Raw genomic sequence first — 20136 nt, 5'->3', positions numbered from 1 at the left:
AAATGGGCAGCAGCATCAAATCTTCCCACTTAGCCCTCATTCCCAAATATCCTAATCCCCAAACCTTTGACAGATTCCGGCCAATATCTCTGTGCAATGTTTCCTATAAAGTCATCACTAAAATCTTAGCTAATAGATTAAAAAAGATCCTCCCCTCCCTTATCTCTGAGAACCAAGGAGGCTTCGTTCCTGGAAGACAAATAACGGACAATGTTATCCTTATCCAGGAGGCAATTCACTGCAGCGTAAACAGGAAGGAAAGGGGCATGATCATCAAGCTTGATATGGCGAATGCCTTTGATCGTGTCAATCATCAATTCCTTCAGGCAGCCCTAAAGAAATTTGGCATCTCCGAGATCTTCATCAGCTGGGTCATGGAATGCATCTCACTCACTTGGACAGCTCCCCTCATTAATGGCAGGCCCTGCAATTCCTTCAAAAGCTCAAGGGGTTTGAGGCAAGGTTGCCCGCTTTCTCCCTTCCTCTACATCATCATGGCTGAAACTCTTAGCATACACCTGGAGAATTTGCGCAGGCTAAAAGAGATAACAGGGGTCACAATTGTTCGGGGAACCAAGGGAATAAATCACTCCCTTTTCGCCGACGACACTCTTCTAATTGGAGGCGCTTCCAGCCTCATGGCCAGGAGATTCAAGAACACGCTGGAACTCTTTCTTCAAGCATCTGGAGGTAAGTTAAACAATAATAAGTGCATGATCTATACATGGAATGTACCCAAGCATATCATTCAAAGAATCTCCACAATCTTGGAAATCCCGGCTCAAAGGAATTGGACACACTTCATTTACTTGGGGTTACCCTTAGCCAAGGAAAAGGTCAAAACCAAAATCTGGATCAAGATAATCGAGAAGCTGAGAGGGAAGCTTCAGAGCTGGGGGGTGTCTTGGCTTAACCTGGCAGGAAGAACAATTCTCATCAAAACCATCCTTTCAGCCCTCCCAATCTATCAGTTTGCAACCACCCTTGCTCCGGCAAGCATTCACAAACATATGGAACTTATCATTAGGAGCTTCTTATGGCAAGGAGGCAGGCAGGAATCAAAAAAATTCAGCCTTGTTAAGTGGGAACAAGTCATCTTACCCTTCGAAAAAGGAGGCCTTGCAATAAGAATCCCAAGACTAGCCAACATGGCCATGGGCTTCAAATTGATATGGAGAATTCTCAACGAAAAGGGGGCTTGGTGGACAGAGGTTATCAAAAAGAAATACTTGAATGGGGCCAACTCCAACATTCTCTCAGAATCCATCATTGACAGACAGTGCACCCCGGTTTGGAAGCTTATTAAAAAAATTCTCCCTCACTTCAAAGCCTGCATCTCAAGAGTCCCGGGCAATGGTAGAAACATCAATATATGGGCAGACAGAATAATGGGATCAGAAGCAACGGAAGCCCTCATAAATCTCAGGCCCCTCCAACGGTGGATGACAGAGGGAAATCTCAAGACACTCTATGACATTTCCTCCTGGGACCAAAACAGTTGGATCGACTGGAAGTCTATCTCCCCTCCCAATGATCTTAAGAACCTTTGGTCTGATCTCAAGATTTCTCTCATAGGATCTGCCCCCATTAATAGAATGAGAGAAGATAAATATGTCTGGGACTCCAATGGTGGAAGCTACACAGTCAAAGAGGGCTATAGAGTCCTTCAAAGCGCCTCAGCTATAAACAACTGGCCTCTCCACAAAGTGGCTTGGAAAATTGAAAGCCTCCCAAAAGTAAAATTCTTTAATTGGACCCTCCTCAACAGCAAAATCCTCACAGCGGAAAATCTAAGGAAAAAGGGAATACATGGCCCCTCAATCTGCTGTTTGTGTAGGGCATCGGAAGAAAGCTGCAGTCATCTCTTTCTTGAGTGCCCCTTTGCGCGGACTTGCTGGAAGATCATTACTAGCCCTTTGATCATAGGCGATCTCCCCACTCAGATGGCTCTCTTGCAGAAAAACTGGGGAAATAGCTATCCCCTCCCCAAAAAAGGCAAGTCCCTGGCTAAAAGGTTGTGGAACAGCATTCCCTCAAACCTGTGCTGGCAGATTTGGAACGCCAGAAACAAGTGCATTTTCAATAACAAGGTCCCCAACATCTCCAGCACAATAGCAAAAACAATTGCGCTCATCTCAGAGACCATTGAGGCGAATGGAATAATCCAGGATGATACAAATTCGGGAGACCCAAGAGAAACAGAGTGGATGAGCAAGTTCAGATATGAAGTAAGAATACAAAAAACAGTAAGCACAGGCAAAGGAAACTCGGATTGGAAGTTGAGAGGGACAAAAGAAGAAATTAGAGATTGGATACAAAAGCAAGGGAGGCCCTCCTTACACTTTGACGGGGCCTCAAAGAACAATCCGGGCCAAGCAGGAGCTGGAGGAATCATTAAAGACCTCCAAGGTAAAACATTAGTAACCTATGAATGGGGATTGGGATCAATGTCTAATAATAAGGCAGAGGCCTACAGCCTCCTTCTGGGGACCTCTATTGCAAGAAAACTTGGTCTTCAAAACCTGTTAATTATGGGAGATTCAGCTATCATTATAGCGGCCATGGTTTCTGGAAGGGACTTCAATCAAATGGCTTTGAACAGCATCAAATACAGGGTTATGGACAATATCAAGGAAATCAGCGGGGCCATCTTCAAGCACGTACTAAGGGGAAACAATGCAGAGGCCGATGAACAGGCCAACAAAGCAATCAGTAGACGGACAGGTCAGGTCAGAGAAAACAATGATGTCTATGACAAAGCCATCCCATAAGCTCCTCCAGCCGAGTCACCTCAGACCGCACACTCCTCGAAATTGGTATCCCATCGAATCTCCTTATCCCCTGCAAAATCCTCTCGACTGCACAAACCAGTACTCCATAAATCAGATCCGCCCCCCTGCACCGATCCACTCCATATCAAACAGCCACTACCATGATTATCAGGCATCCTCAGCAGTCGTTCTCTGCCTCAACATGCCGGATCACCACCTCAGTACCATCTTCGCACGCTGTAAGATCTATCCTGAGGATCTCAGTCATGTCAAGAGCCGTCCCTCCCAGCACTGGTCCAAGAGATTAAGGAACCCCCATCATCCTATTTATAGCAGCCCGGACCTCAGCGACCTCTCACTCCTCTGCGCTGCCTGGACTCCTCAGTGCGTTCTTATCAAGCGTGGGCTCCCTCCTGAAGCGGCTTGCAATCATCGGGAGCTTGATCCTCGTCCCCTGAATGTGGTAACCTCTGGTTTCATCCCTGTTATTTTAAAATTTGCAAACTGGTGGTTTTTTGGTTTCAGCAGAGCCCATCGAGCCCCTCAGCTCCCATCTTATTTCATCCTTCCCGGTGCTGCTCCGCTCCCTCCTTCTCTGGCTTATCCTCTCTCTCATACCGCTTCCCTTCCTCAAATTGTTGATACCTTTACTCAGACCACCAAGATGGCGGATCAGCAGGACCAGCCAAATGCCCAGGAGCAGGCGAACAACCCCTTAGACAGGATCTTCAACAACAGCGAGTGCACTATGGGCAAAACGCACACATTCATGATCAACCGCTTTGTTAAACATTTTAATGAGCTAAAGGATGACTACCAGGCTGATAGCAGGTCGAAGCGAAAGAAGCTGGAGAAGCGCAAGGCAGAGATCGAGGCGTTGAAGGAGAGATGTAGTCATCTTGAGGAAGCCATCGAGCATATCCGTTCTCTCACTCAGAGTTTCCAAGCAAAGGCTTCAACTAAACCTAGCGCCAGGAAAGAACCTCTTCCTGACGATTCGGCCACTCAGAAACTTTCCTAGGAGCCATGGAATGTAAATTTTGTTGGATTGGCGGTTCTTATGTACGGCAATATAGCCGTTACTACTTTGCTTTCAGTCATATTAGAAGTAGCAATGAGGAAACTGGGTCTGCGAACCCGTTTTTGAACCTCATCTCTCAAATTTACTATATTTATGTACTAAACTCTGTTCCTATTGGTTTTTATAATACAAAAGTAACCGATTCTATTAAAAAAAAAAATTCTATTGAATTGTATCATAAATAGGAATATGTCCCTAACAATGAGGGGTATTGGTCTATTATTTCTTTTATATTCCAAGTATCAAGTATTAATATTTAGCACTATAGTATTTGGGCTCATCGTATAAACATATGGACCATGTAAATATGTTTATAATATACTTCCATTCAACGTGTTATTATTTATTGCTCCTTAGAAACATCTACCATATAATTATGAAACCCTCAGTATGTATACACCGCTCGGTATCAATCTGGAAGACCCTTTAGTTGTCTTTTCTATATTGGTGGTTAGCTCTTGAACCTTTTTAATAATCTAACTCATTTATATTATAGCGAATGTGGTATGATGTTTGAATCAAAATTGAATGTTGTTTCTAATATAGATCATATTTTCATTTACAAAGTTTTTTCTAAAAGTTTTCATTGTATATGTGGCTTCCATCATGAGTAGCCATAGAGTTGTACATTGACCTACCCTAATAAATGGATGGCATCATTCCTTGCTTGATCAATGGCGTGGATTTGTTTTAGGTTTTGGTGCATCCTAATGACTATCTCATGGTGTATCATTCATTCATTTTGATAAGGGATTTCACAGGATAAGTTGCTCTACGGCTAGGGTTTTATTAGGCCCTAGATATGTTATCGTATTGGCTATCCAAATATTTCATTTACAAGCTATATTCATACCTTTACAACATAGTCCATAATTATTATATTACTAATTTTCACTAAATGCATTCATTTTACCTTGTGGTTAATTATTAATGTTTTCTTGTATTTTTAAGGATTAAATGAGTTTTTAATGTGGTTTTCCAATGATGGTTTACTAATATGTTTATGTGCCCAAACAACAAGTTCTAGTACTATAATTTGACAATTCGATACTTATATAAGTTTCAATACTAAGTAAAGGTTAACACATTGGCACTTCTCAAGATGGCATGGATTGCAACTACATGTTTATGGATGGATTTATGTTTTATGGATCACACCTAGCTCACATGTGAAGCTCAAGACGTTATTCAAATTTATAGTCAAACCTAAATTCCACCTACAGAAATTCGATACTTAATTCAGTACCAGTTAAACAGTTCAACAACAGTTATGGGCAATTATGTCTAGATTTGGAGGAAATTCAAGCTGATGTGAAGTGGCATCATTTCCATCTCCAGCAATAATATAATACACTCCCAAATCATAACAAGATCATTTTTAAATATTATTTGTTATTTTAATTATAGTACGGGAGTGAGATTTCCATAGAATCTGATGTGATCTCTTTGACATTCGCTTCCTTTACACTGTATTATAAACATATATGCACAACAAATGTGGAGAGGAGAGGACACAGAGAAATTTTTTTAATCTTGAGTTGGTTTTGTAATAAATTGAACTAGTTTTTGTAAGTAGAAGTGACATTCTTTCAAAGGAGATTTATTTTTTATTAAACTCTGTGTATTATTCTAGTTTGAATTAATCTTTCCAGGTGTTTTGTTTAGGTCAGGAAGGGTCCCTCGATCTGAGTAGGTCCTTGCATTTCACCCTTAGCATATGTTTGTATTTTCTTTGATGGATGGTGTGTTATTTAATTCTTTGGTTTGCTAGTTTCATTTTGGGTGATTGTTCTTTAGACCTAAACACCTCCACTTTCATGCATCTATTCACTGCTCTGCTATATTTTTCTGACTTTCCCAATGCTTCCATCAACACCCACAATCCATTCAAATTGCTCCCTTCATGCTGACATCTCCTCAATCTAAAGTTGCATATTACATATACCCACAATGTGATCCACACAAGTTTTATTATCATGATTGTTTGTTTTGGAGTTATGTATTGCCATTGTTATATATATTAAGAATGCATACAATTAACATGCCTCATATTCATTTGAAATGGTATTTTTTATTGATTGTGTGATTTGTAATTTTAAAGTTATTACATTGTTATACGTAAGTTTCATATTCTCACATTATATATATATATATATATATATATATATATATATATATATATATATATATATATATATATATATATATATATATATAGATATATATATATATATATATATATATATATATATATATATATAGAGAGAGAGAGAGAGAGAGAGAGAGAGAGATATCTATATATATATATATATATATAAAGAGAGAGAGAGAGAGAGAGAGAGAGAGAGAGAGATTGATTTGTTATTTTGTTTTGTTTATTTTTTTATTTAATATCTTAATTAACTATATTATTATATGGGTTTATTTCATGGTTGCTATATATTATTATAAATGTAATTTTTGTTGCATTTTTGTCATGCAGCATTAAGAGGAGTACATTCGTAAAATGATTTCATGGAATAGGAAAAAAACTAATCTCACTCCAATATTGATTTGTTTATGGGTTTATCTTTTCTAGACGACAAATCTCTTAAGTGTCTTTCCTTTGAACCTTTTACATTTCATTATTTTGATTTGTTTTCTTGCAACATATGTGTTGATTCCCTTAGTGTTAATTTTTAACCATTTGATTATATTGTCACTACAAGAATTCATTGAAGGACACTGAAACCTTAGTAAGCTCTTCAAGATAGATGACATGAACATCTAAGCATGAAATATTGTTATCCAGAGCCCCTATAGCACTAAGTTGTTTTATCTCCTAGTGATAGGCTTTGTGGTGATTTTCCATTTGACTTTACTTACTCCAAAGTGTTCTTTACCAAAATTAGTTGTTAACATAGGCTATATTATGCTTTAATCCTGCATTTCCTATGCTTTCACTATAAGTCTTACGATCCTAGATTCGATAATTAAATGTTGGAATTACAATACATATAATTCCACCAACATTTTTGGCATCATTTCCGGGGAGGTGCTAAAGGGATTAGAGCATAGTTTCTTTCACAAGTTTCTTGCATGATTTTAGTTACAGGGACAACTTGGGGGCTAATATATAATGGTAAGATGAGAGGTAAGAAAATGTGCATCCACTTTGGTGGGGTTTCTCCAAAGCCTTTTTGTTTCATTCTTTTTCTTTGCAAGTGTGTTTTCCTTTATATTAATTCATGAAAACAAGAGAAGCCTAACTTGTGTGAAAAAATAACTTAGTGACAACAGGGTCTTAGTAGCATGGTGGCACATCAAGTACATGATTGGTTTGCTTTCATTTGTTTTAAGTGTGTTTCCTTCTTGTTTCTTTACGATTTTTAATAAGAAATCCATACATTAATCCATGTGCAGGACATGGATTAGCAACCAGCAAATCAGTATTCAAGGATGATCAAGAGTTTGGAAGAACTCTCTCAAATCCTAGCAACAACTAGGATCTCTGCTTCGCAGGAAGAACAAATCTTGACAACATCCAAGAAATTATCTTATTTCCTAGAAGCGATAGAAAAACAACAACTCCATGAATCACATCCACAAAAATATCTTCACCCTTGCAAACTTGTTGAGGAAGCTAAAAAATCATGGAGTGTATCCAATAGAGAGCAACCATTAGAACCTGAGATTGAAGAATTTTTGACATGCCTATCTATAGATCCTTTAAGCACACAAGAGGATAATCATCTAATAATAGAAGATCTTCATGGAAAAATAAAGGAGTATATGCTAAGTGAGCCAAATAGCGAGGTAAACCAAGAGAATTTTGATCTTTTTGAAAATTGGTTTCAAGCAACTATAAGGCCATACCACTCCTTCATTCTTCCTTCCTTATTAACATCATCATTAAAACACCTAGTACTTCATACTCAAGTATGAATTGAGGATTATATTCTAAACTTGAGTACGAATGAATTTTTGCACCTATTACACACATGGTTACATTAGAAATTCTCCCTTACTTGAGGAGAATAATTTATTTTTTCTCAAGTAGAGTAGGATAGTAAATAAATAAATGTTGCATATAGTAGTTAGTTTAGCTCTAAAAATATAGTGGAACATAGTTCACATTTTTTTTTGCATAAGTGGGGATGTTAACAACTAAAAAGAAACTAGTTGAAAATGGGAGATGCATGTTCCTATAGCATATTTCTGTTGGGTTCTCTTTCAGTTGCATATTTTTTTAATGAAGATTTCCATTAAGTCTTATTTCCAACTGCAACATGGTTCAACTATTACTTTTATTTCCCACTTATTGTTTCTTTTTTATAGTTAAATTTGTTTATAGTTTTTCTTTTCAATAAAGTAAGCTATGACCATTATCTGAAATTGGAAATGATTGGATTGCAACATCATCTAGTATTGCATACCAACTATCTGGTATCAGGTTTCAACTAATCAGTACCCATAATTTTGGTACCAATTTTTTTATTTTGCAAGGCAATGCAGGATTCACGGATCTTGTTCATTTGGGATGCTTAAATATTGGATGAATATTTTCAAAAGCATGGAACACTTGGGAGTATTTGATGACATCTTTCCTTTTACCTTAAGTTGTTAAAAATGATTTATTCATGCCTTATCATTACTTATCTTCTTTAAGAAAGTTATTTTATAAAGATGATTGAATAATTAATCATTTTCATAAAATTTGAATTGAATGATAATTCCAAACTATACATAGCTGCCATTTTTGTTTTGGAATAACATTTTTTCTTATTCATATAGATTTCTAACTACCAATACAAAACAATTGCTCAAAATATAGTTAACAAAAAACATTAAGGGGATTAAAACAAAATTAAAAGGTCCATATAATGATACCAATGCAAATCAACTTGAATATTATAGCCATAACACCAAATCATGATCTCCGAGCATATTTGTAACACCCTCCTACCACAACTACCCAAGTAACCAGCCAACCAGGGTAAACATGCGACAAGAGGCTACTATTATTAGATTTGCCCTCCTATGTGACCTTAAGGAAGTGGAATCAACGGAACACATCAACCAACCTATCCACATCAACAACAGAACCCTTAGGAGACATGTCAGCCACTTAGACTTTCTGTCCCTAGCTCCCACTGATGTTTTGGACACTTTAAGCCTCAGTCGCTCTCATGCTATAGGCATGAGAGCATCAAGAAACTCAAAGTTTCTCTCACAGGCTTTCCTGCTTGCATTTAGAGACCCAATTTGTTAGTGATATGCCAGCATCCCCGAGATTTGAGCCACTTTTTCAAGCTGAGAGCCCAAGTCACTACCCAGAATCGAATGATAACTTAGGAGAAATAAAAGAACAAGGAAACAATGATGCATGAGCAATAAGTTAAAAAAGATCTTAATCAGACCTCTATTAGCCATGATAGACATTTTGTCAAACATGTCACAAGCATGTAATCTATAGGTGTAACCAATAGAATTAAACATAGGGATCTTGTACTTATTTGAGGATCACTAAGAACCATTGTTCCCTCATGCCATTTGCTGCATTACCATCTATTAGGCCATAGATACATTATCCATTCATTTACAAGTAAAAACATGCTGAGAGACATACATAGTTGTTGTCATAAAACACACATATAACTAGCATAATAACAACATAAATACTCATGAAAGTACAACCATATAGACCACATTTAATCCATCAAAATTATTATATAAATACAAGGAGAAATAACCTTTCATTAATGATGCAAAAACCAACCCGTGATGGGACTTCCATGTTCCACCCAACCATATAATGGATGAGCCAAATCTCTCTTTATCCATTCACCCCCTTTCCATATTCCAAGGATGAATGTGGGACTCAAACCAAAAGAACCAACCAGGGCATACCGAGGATAAACCACCTCACCCTCATCAATAGAAATCAGGTTTTACCATAATGCATCCTGGATCACTTGGCCAACAAAATTAACACATCATAACAGGATTTACCGTACTCTCCACCTGATCACTAAGTCAAACAAGCATGGATGCCACCAATTCTTCCACCTACACCGTGAGGAATTTTCCTGTCTCCTAGCCTCTCAGGCTTTACCGCAATCCAAACCGGTATCACTAGGCCCTAAACCGAGACCCCAGTCTCTTAGTATTTACCACAGTCCACACCAGATAACTAGGCCCTAAACTAAGACCCACTCTCCAGGCTTACTGCATATCCAAAACCTAGGATTACTAGGTCCAATGGAGATAAAACCACCTCTAGGATTTACCTTATATCCTGCAATTTGCCGAAAATGATTCCTAGGAAATCAGAGGAAACACAAAATATGGCTTTAACACAAGGCAAAGTTTGGTTTATGTGTTACTAGGGCATGTGTTTTATCATTTCGGAGATCCACCTCACTCAGCTTCGAATCCATCCAGCAATCCATCTCAACCAAAACATGAGAACCCCATCACACCATGGCTATCCGGAAATGGAAAGGCTAGACTGAAAACATTGTTACACCTAGCAAAACCCATGCCATAACAACAAAAGAACCACATGAAATACCATGCATGCCAAATCTAGAAAGGGAAATACACATGCAAATTGATACTTGCAAATAATCATGTTGTACTTTCTTGATCCTGCCTTTTCCTGCTTGCTCCTTCCTTCTTCTTGCCTTCTTTTCCTTTCTTGATCCCATCCATAACCATAGAAAAAGCTTGGGCCAAGAGCTTACACTGACTAAGAGCTTTCCAATTGATCCTCAGAGGCCTTTTTATTAATGAGGCCTCTATTTTCTTCAATTTCCATTATTTTCCTTCATTTTTCTCCTCACATGTAACTTGTGACCTTTCACCTTCCTTTTCTCCTAATTTCCATTATTTTCAAAAATGCCATTTTACCTTTTCAAAGCCTTTGCCATTGCCTTTTCCAATTTCCTTAGCCATAAACAACCAAATGAACACCCCCCTAGGATGTCTTGCCCAACATTCAGCCTGGAATACGTGTCCCATCAAACATGGTCATATATATTTACATGATTTTTTTAACTAGGGTTGTTACAGAACCCTCTCCCTTGGGGGAACACCGTCCTTAGTGTTCAATGACATATATAACCACAAAATTGTTGTAAACAAAACATACTTCCCATGGAGCTTTATAACACAACTCGTTGTAGTATTTACAATGACCACTATTGAAACATGACAATCATAGCATTTGCTAGAGCTTTATAACACAACTCATTATGGTATTTACAATAACCACATATATACATAGACATTTGCTTCAACCAGAAAATAACCATACTGTCTATGGAGCTTTATAAATCTAGCTTGATACAATATTTACAATAATACACACATATGTACATATGCACATTTTCTCAATCAGCAAATAAAAGGATACGATGACTACATCTGCAACAAGGGAATCTAGGGGCTCACACCTCCACCTTCAAAGTAATACCAGGATTCACCTCCTTCCCAGGAAGTCTAGAATCCACTGCAAAGTCAAATCTGCATCCAATGCCCAACGCTACAATCCAATGCCACTTTTCCTCTTAGTGAACAGCTACCAGCTCAATGTTCCAAGGCACACTCCCAATGTGAATGTAACTCCATTTGGCAATGCTAATGAACAAAACAAACATATCTAATACCTTCCCTTCTCTACGACACAGTCCCTCGAGAAATCTAGTCACCCCCTTCCGTGCAGTCACTCACCTTCCAAGTTCCTCGATATCCCCTATCCTAGGTGATCCATCCCTTGGCAAGGCCTCCTCACATCGGAAGATCAAGAAACCAAGGCATATACCTTCCTCAACCATCATACCGGTCATAGCATGATCATGGAAATCAATGGACACTATTGGGTACCAGTGCCCCACAATGGCCCTGCTCCTGAAATGCTCTACCAGCATACTGCTGCATTTTCCAATTCCTTTTGTTGTTGCAAATTCTTGCATTCAGTTTCGACCACTCAACCGGGTTTGTTCATGCATTCCTGTTCCAAACACATAAATTCCATTAGATTTAAATAATTTGGAATAAATTCACATCATACCTCATTGGTAGCTCATTAACAAGGTACACTTGCAATTCTATTCGCTTCCTATCACAACAAATCAAGCTAATTGTTTGATGAAAACATCATGTATAAACATGTCACATCTCGTTAGCTCAAAACACAACCATCATAGATTAAAATCATAAATCATATGTAACCATCATAAACCAGAATCATAGATCATATATAATCATCATATACCATATGCATAATAAAATTGAAATAAACTATTGATACTTATCCGTTCACCAATCCTTAGCTTCTACCTTTGTCCTTATTCCATACGCATTTCATATCGGTTGCCACACCTAAAAATACCCAGTGCCTTCTCCTCAATCATGTGCACATACACATAGTGTACATCCCACACATACAACCACACATGACATACCACACCATGAAATGCATGCATCTACACTTGACATACAACATATACATCTACACCCATTGTACAACACAACACAATACATATGCATACACCTGGTGTACAACAAAACACAACACGTATATGTACACAGTGTACATCACAAGACACACATCCACACACAACGTGCGACACCAAAAATGCATACACATACACCCGATATACAACACAATTCATACATCTATACCTGATGTACAATGCCACACAATACATGTACCTACACCTAGCGTACAACACAACAAAATACATGTACTACACAGAGTACAACACAACGAGTATGCATGTCATGATACCACAACTACACAATACACATGCATAGTACCACATGTACACAACACAACATGTTTGACATGCACACAATACCACATGTACACCAGTACCATATGTACAACACATACAAAAAACCACCTATACAAAGCACCACCTTCACAACATTTGGTTAGCATCACATGTACACGACATCACCTACACAATGTGTACACAACATCACATGTACATCGTACCACCTATACAATGTGTACAAAATACCACATGTACACAGTACCACAAGCACAACATGTACACGACACCACATGTACATAGTGCCACATGCATGACATGTACACAACACCACCTGCACAGAGTGCCACTTATACCACATGTACACAACACCAGTTGTACAATCATTCACACAACACCATATTTACATGGCACCATATGTACAACATGGACACAATGTCATATGTACATAGCACTGCATATACAACATGTACATAGCACCATACACAGAACTGCATATCCAACATGCACACATTACCATATGCACACAACACAGCATATCCATCATCTACATAGTACTGTCTATTGCATATGCAACATTCACACAGCACTATCTATACCACCCTATACATAGCATTGCATAAACAACATGTACACACACTATATATACACAACACTGCATGTGCACAACATCAAAAATGCAACATGTACAACATATACAACATATGCGTAATAATAGTACCACACATCCAAACCACACGTCTCTACCAGGTAACCTTGCTTCTAGTGTCTCTCCGCCATCCATGCTTATCCTAGCATGCCACGGACCACACAGATTTCATTCTGTTGATGCATCCCTTGGTATAACCTATCCATAACATAGACATAATATAATCACATAATATCAACTCATAAGCACATAATACCGACCTTGTAGATGTGTCAAGCTACTCTTCCCGCTTGATTCCTCATGAACCAAGAATATCTTCATGTCATTCACCTGCATAATAAATCATTCCTCCACACAAATGATCCTTGACAACCCTATCAAATAGTGGAATAGATACATACATACATACATACATATATAATCACTAGCATAAAACAATCATCATCTTGTTAGACAATGGCATACATACATGCATGTATACATTTATAAACATCAGCGTAATTATGATCATAACATAATTACCAAATACCATAAGATATAGGTTAAGAGAAATTCATTATTTTTGCATAACATGCACAATGTTGAGAATCATCATTCCCAAATTGGTCAAACCATCTGACACCCCAGGTCCCTTTACTTTACCTTTTATGGTTATCCTTCTCATGTTTGTACTGCCACCATCCATTTACCACAATGGACCCAACCAATCCTACCAACTCTCATAGTATTACCTTCTGTTGCACTTACTTATGCACAAAGCTTCATCTAAATCTTACATTACCTTTAGGGTACCACACAGCACTCCCTGAGCTCAATTAACTGTCTCAATTCCAAAGACTCAACATAAAAGGAAAGAACAATAAGCAAACAAGAGAAAACCATGAAAACCAATAGCAATACAACATCACAAGCAAAGTGGCATAGCTATCCACCAAACACACGCAAAATCGCAAATCAAGTGAAACAATCAAAAAATACCAAAATCACAAGATTAACCACAGATACCATGACTCCATCCCCATGGTTCCCAAGGAAATCTCAACCAAATCCTTCTTCAAAATTTCATGGAAGTCCCTTTTCCAATCTCATGCATCATACTACCATAAACACATAATTGTCAGTGCATAAATAAACATAACAATACACCAGATACCTTATCTTGTTGTGCCAAGCACGTTTCCTTGTAGCTAAACACATCCATGCCATCTCTCAAGGGACTCCAATCCCCTTGAAAAATCCACCTATAACTAGAGACTAGCTAATATACCTGTCAAATACATGTCCATGAATATAGAACATATCCACATAATTTTAGACAAATCAAGGTTAAGAAGACTTCCTATGTGCAAAGCACTCATTTGTTTGGAATTAGGGTTTCCAAACATAGCCCAAGGAATTCTTTCCCAATTCCTTTCTTTTACCTTTTTACCTTGTTGCAATCAAGGCTTAGTTATATAAACACATCAACTATTACCTTGTCACGCTAATACCAAGCATGTTTCTTGCAACTACTCACACATGTCAACCACATGTTCTAAATATCGAGACAATAATATCTATCAATTTGAAATAAACCTTTACCAATACTAACAATCATGTCATAATCCATAGTCAACTCATAGTCATAAGACATAATGCTATAACTGTCACCTATTACACTCAAGTACATATCAACTGTCTCAACACATATGTATAATTACAACCATCTTAAAACAAGATCATTTGAATACATACTCATATTATGCAATTCATCAAACATTTAACCAACTTGCAACCATACCATGTTAAATAAGTCAACTAGACAACATAATCAAACAGTCAAGTACCAAATATACAACATAAGTAAACTCGTACCTTAATGTATCTCAGGGGAGGCAATATTGTCTTCACAATCAATCGAGGTTAGCACGATACAACTTCACAACATATCAATTCAAACATAAATCATGATATCCATAACAGTAACTAACTAACATGTTCACATCATAAGCTCATAAGCATTTATCAATCATGCATAATAATCATATATATACGATTAGTACAACACCATATCACAAATATGTCATCTCATACCTGAATATCGCAACCATAACCATCTACATAGGTAAAACTAGGTTAACACAATCCATATAACATCAAGATCTTCAATGCAATGAACATAACCATCACACATATGACCAATCCAAATTACAACACCAAGATCTCAATGAAATAACCCTAATCATCAAGTTAATAGCATATAACAACAATAATCTATATATCAAGCTCATTAACAATATATAACCTAATCATCAAGTTATCTAACATAAAACAACAATAGCAATGCATACATCCACATGTTACCATCATTCTTGACTATCCAACTCATCAACTATCATCTATCATGTATGTGACCATATCATCAAAGGAAATGTACATAAACCTAACGTATATAACCTAATGTATATAACAATCCATTCACTTACATACCTGCATGCCAAACATACAATACCTATATGACGATCTATTCTTGCCTCGAGGCCTAATGTTGCAACTTCAATTTGATTATCTGCATCTCCTACTCTATCTCAACGAACACATTAGCATCATAACATATTAATATCATGATGATGACCTAAATTGCATACAATGAATTCACAAGGCATGTTTGACCTACTATTCATGCATAACTATAACCAAGACCATGCATGCATAACAACTGCAAATAGACATATAACATATGAGTACCAAACCATATACACCTCATTCTAGCTAGAGTCAAGTCATCAATGCATGACCATATCATCCACACAAACCATGACCTCATGTATGACACAACCATTACTCCATTGTACACATTGCCATATGAAACTATCAACATGCATAGGCAATGCCTAATCAACTACACATATGCATGAATGCATGTAGTTGAGCATAAGCAATCAATTTTTGTAACCAACCTATAAGACTGATACATGTAATCAAATGACTAAGAATGCAACCTAACATAAAAGGATGTAATCAAGCAACATACAGTAGCATGTAAGTGACATATAACAATATGTAACTAGTCATATACTCATGACGATGCATTCCACAAAATCAACATCAAGTTCTTCATGACAACCTTACTACAACCATGATCAACATTGCAATGCAACAAGCACATGGATTACAAGTGTAAGAGACACACATGAAACTGACATGCATGCATGACCAACACATACCACCCATCCAGTCTGAGGGGTGAAACATGCTCTGATACCACTCTGTAACACCCTCCTCCCACATCTACCTAACTAACTAGCCAACCGTGGTAAACATGCGATGAGAGGTTACTATGATTGGATTCGACCTCCTATGTGACCTTAAGGAAATGGAATCGATGGAACACATCAACCAACCTATCCACATCAATAACATAATCCTTAGGAGACATGTTAGCCACTTAGACATCCTGTCCCTACATCCCACTAATGTTCTCGACATCTTAAGCCTCAGTCTCTCTCATGTTATAGGCATGAGAGCATCCAGAAACCCAAAGTCGCTCTCATAGGCTTTCCTGCAAGTGTCTAGAGACTCAATTTGCCAGTGTTATGTCAACATCCCTGGGATTTGATCCACTTTTTCAAGCCCAGGGCCCGTGTCACTACCCAAAATGTAATGATAACTTAGGAGTAGTAAAATAACAAGGAAAGAATGATGCATGAGCAATAAGTTAAACAAGACCTTAATCAAACCCCTACTAGCCATGACAAGAATTTCATCAAATATGTTGGGCGTAACCAATATAATTAAACATAGGGATCTTGTACTTATTTGAGGATCGCTAAAAACCATTGTTCCCTCATGCCATTTGCTGCATTACCATATATTAGGCCATAGATACATTATCCATTCACTTACAAGTAAAAACATGCTAAGAGCTATACATAGCTGTTGTCATAAAACACACATATAACCAGCATAATAAAAACAGAAATACTCATGAAAGTACAACCATATAGACCACGAATAATCCATCAAAATGCTCATAGAAATATAAGAACAAATAACTTTTCATTAATGATGTAAAAACCATTTCGGGATGGGACTTCCATGTTCTAATCGACCATAGAATGGCTAAGACAAATCTCTCTTCCACCATTCACCCTCGTGCCATATTCCAAGCATGAATGTGGGACTCAAAACAAAAGAACCAACTAGGGCATATTGAGGCTAAACCACCTCACCTTCATCAATAGAAATCAGGATTTACCATAATCCATCTCAGATCACTATGCCAACACAATGAACACATCATAACAGGCTTTACTGTGATCTCCACCCGATCACTAGGCCAAACAAGCATGGATGCCACCGGATTTATCCACCTACACTGTGAGGAATTTTCCTGTCTACTAGTATCTTAGTCTTTACCTCAATCCAAACCCAGATCACTAAGCGCTAAATTGAGACCCCAATCTCTCAGGTTTACCACAATCCACATCGGATCACTAGGCCCTAAACCGAGACCCCCTCTCCAAGCTTTACCGCATATCCCAAACCCGAGATTAATAGGCCCAATGGAGAGAAAACAACCCCTAGGCTTTATCATATATCCTGCCATTCGCCAACAAGGATTCCTAGGCCATCCGAGGCAACACAAAATCTGGATTTACCACAACCCACAATTTGGTTCAGGGGTTACTAGGCCATGTGTTCTATGATTTTGGAGATCCACCTCACTCAACTTTGAATCCATCTGGCAATCCAGCTCAATCAAAACATGAGAACCCCATCACACCATGGCTATCCGGAAATGGAAAGGCTAGGATGAAAACACTGATACACCTAGAAAAACCTATGGCATAACAACAAAAGGCAATACCATGCATGCCAAATATATCAAGGGAAATAAACATGCAAATCGATACCTACAAAGAATTATGTTGTAGATGCTTGATCTTTCCTTTCCCTACCTGCTCCTTCCTTCTTCTTTCCTTCTTTTCCTTTCTTGATCCCATGCATAACCATTGCAAAAGCTTGAGCCAAGAGCTTACACTGACTAAGAGATTGCAAATTGTTCCTTAGAAGCCATTTTATTAATGAGGCCTCTATTTTCTTCAATTTCCATTATTTTCCTTCATTTTCCTCCTCACATGAAACTTGTGACCTGTCACCTTCCTTTTCTCCTACTTTCCATTATTTTCATAAATAAATGTGCCAAAAATACCATTTTGCCTTTCCAAAGCCTTTGTCATTGCCTTTTCCAATTTTCTTAGCCATAAACAACCAAATGAACACCCCTAGGATGTCTTTCCCAACATTCATCTTGGAATACATGTCACATCAATCATGGTCTTATATATTTTTACATGATTTTGTGAACCAGGGTTGTTACAATCTTTATTAAGACTTGTAGTAGAGTTATTGAAGTCTCCACTCATATTGGAACACTACTTTAAAAGCGAAAGCATACATGAAAACTATGATTAGTAGGACTTTAGGTGTCTTTTGGTTATTCTTTGGCAGCCTCATCCATCTCACATTAAAAATGGCTCATTCATGTTATGTCCTTTCAGTACATGTAAGTACATCATGTATCCAAGACATTATGCAGATAATCAAAGCCACTCTAAAAGGTATCATCCTATGCCTTTAAAGGGATTTCAGAAGCCGCTCCCCCATCTACCAATTGAAAAATAAATGTCAATAATCTAAACCTAAAATGGTAGGAAACATGGGACTAGAGCCTTTAGTGTAAAATAGGTTTAAGAGGTTAACCCATCGAGGCTATGGATGCATGTTGGCAGTGGGTACTGACATCTAATATCACCATGAAAACCCATCGAGGCTATGGACACTCATGGGAAATGGGGCATTCTTCCTAAAGAAGTGTCAACCAAACCAAGCCTTTTGCCTACACATATGATGGTTATTCTATAATGTTTCAATCAAAAGGAAGCATGTGTGGATAAAGTCAAGGGTAAAAACAAACTCCACCAATTTGCTGCTAAATAATGGCCTTAAGGTAACCTTGAGACCTTTATGACTAGCTTTTCAGACTATATCTAATATTTAATTATTTTAGAAGTGGGACCTATGATCACAGAGAATTAATAAAACTCAACTACAAATATTATTGTAATATTTGGATGACTATAAGACTTTGGGATTTTTTAGTAATGAACAATTTTTCATTGGTTCATCATTTGTTGTGATCATTAAAAAAAATCCTCCTACCTACAAAGAAGGAGAGCCCCTTAAATTTATAAAAGGTTTCTTTTTCTTAAGCATAAAATTGATGAAATCATATGTAATGAGTGATTTGGAATTTATTTTATGCTTGGTGTTATTTTAGCATCATTTTAATAAATTTGAGATGACTTATTTTTGTTCAATATTCATGTCATTAGTTCTATTGTTTTGTTTTTCAGGTTCCTTTGTATTAGAGCCATCTCAGTAACCCTTCTTACTTCTTCAGTATCTCACCTTGTTTGCATGAGGACATGCAAAACTTCAGGCATGGGGGAGTGGTTGTTGGGACCTTTTCAACATCTTCAGTTCATTCTCTTCATCTTCCTTTAGTAGATTACATTGGCATTCATATACTCTATCTCTTCTAGATCATTCCAAACTTTGAGCCTTACTCTACCTCATCTTCAACGCCACACAGCTTCCATTGCAATTGGCATTACAATTAAAATTCAAAACGTATACATGAGGTCAAACATGTTTAAGACTCTTTAACTCATCAAGCTTTAAGGAAGCATGATGATTAACCACTTCATATTCCATAAATCTTCACCTTTCTTAAACTACCATTAAACCCCTATTTCTAAATCCATTAATGCATATAGTATCTTCTCCTTGTACATCATAAAGCATTCACAAAATCATCATTTGAATGCTCTC

General features: G+C 37.5%; 1 pseudogene across 1 annotated transcript in view; it reads right to left on the bottom strand.

Moving 5' to 3' along the window:
- Nucleotides 1–11185: 11185 nt before the first annotated feature.
- The window catches only part of LOC149230644 (uncharacterized), a 66115-nt pseudogene continuing 57164 nt past the window's right edge, over nt 11186–20136 (bottom strand). Inside the window, exon 9 of the transcript XR_016248016.1 lies at nt 11186–11845. The product of XR_016248016.1 is annotated as an uncharacterized LOC149230644 (transcript). The remainder of the gene's footprint in view (nt 11846–20136) is intronic.

Source organism: Pinus tabuliformis, chromosome J (assembly GCF_031772625.1).
Source record: "Pinus tabuliformis cultivar Carrire ecotype Pingquan chromosome J, CPIR1, whole genome shotgun sequence".
NCBI lineage: Eukaryota > Viridiplantae > Streptophyta > Pinopsida > Pinales > Pinaceae > Pinus > Pinus tabuliformis.
This window is presented reverse-complemented; position numbering and strand designations above follow the sequence as displayed.